The sequence below is a fragment of the Sorex araneus genome, chromosome 2 (assembly GCF_027595985.1).
Source record: "Sorex araneus isolate mSorAra2 chromosome 2, mSorAra2.pri, whole genome shotgun sequence".
Lineage (NCBI taxonomy): Eukaryota > Metazoa > Chordata > Mammalia > Eulipotyphla > Soricidae > Sorex > Sorex araneus.
Genome location: NC_073303.1, coordinates 85428764 through 85429756, shown reverse-complemented (window position 1 = coordinate 85429756; position 993 = coordinate 85428764).

Here is a 993-nt window from a genome sequence, read left to right as displayed (position 1 = left end):
AGCAATTGGGTTCTGGAGGTTTGCGACTGCCATGGTTCATTTGGGGCAGGCGGAGGGACACACCTGCCATCCTCTTAGGTCCTCCCATGAATTCAGCCTAGCACAGGGTGGGGAGACATCTCTGAGGTGTGTTGCTGTCCTTCAAGATTCATTTGTGAGGCTCTGAATCATGGCTGTTAATGTGCTTAAATATCCTGATTTTGATCTCTTTCAGGATTTTTTTATGGGTCTTTGAAGCAAGGCTGATAAATGAGCTTGTATAGCTGAACCCGAGGTGGTTTATGGGCGTGACTCCCACATACCTAACTTTTGGCCATTTAATTTCTCAAGAAACTTGGTCACAAGTTTTTGGGGTCTGGGCAGAGATACAGTGGCAATTTTGGGGTATCAGGAAGCCTGAAGTCACCACCAGGCTGCTGATGCACTCTCCCCTGAGCTTATCTTTCTCCGTGATCGCAACAGACCTCATGACCCTGGCCTTATCTCTGTGTCTCAGTCCTTAGAGCTACAAAGAATGAATCAGACAAGGTCCCATAAAGCTATTTTCTGGAATTGCTTTGTAGATATGAATGCAACCAGATTTCTCCTTATTAAAGCAGACACTCAAGGAAGAAGAGAATTTGTAGCTGTCAAAAGCCATCTTTCTAGGCTATGAGTGGAAACCATCATTGAAGGAGAGAAGGAGGTTCACCCAGAAAGGAAAGATGACACAGGAATGGATTGGGAGACATGGGGAAAAAAATGTAACTTTCCCATTACACATGCCCAGGCTGAACAGATTACTTTTCTGTCCCTTGCCTTGATAAAATTCCTGGCTGATGAATGCACTGGCTAGAAGTGCCTAAGGTATGCAAACTTTTCTATGTGGATGTAAATAACACAAATTTAATATATAATTGAGAAGAACTGAGCTTCTGAAATATTAGTTGTGCACTTGGGTGAATTAGAAGAGCAGGGATGAGAGCTAGAGATTCTTTAGTTGATGCTGTCAAT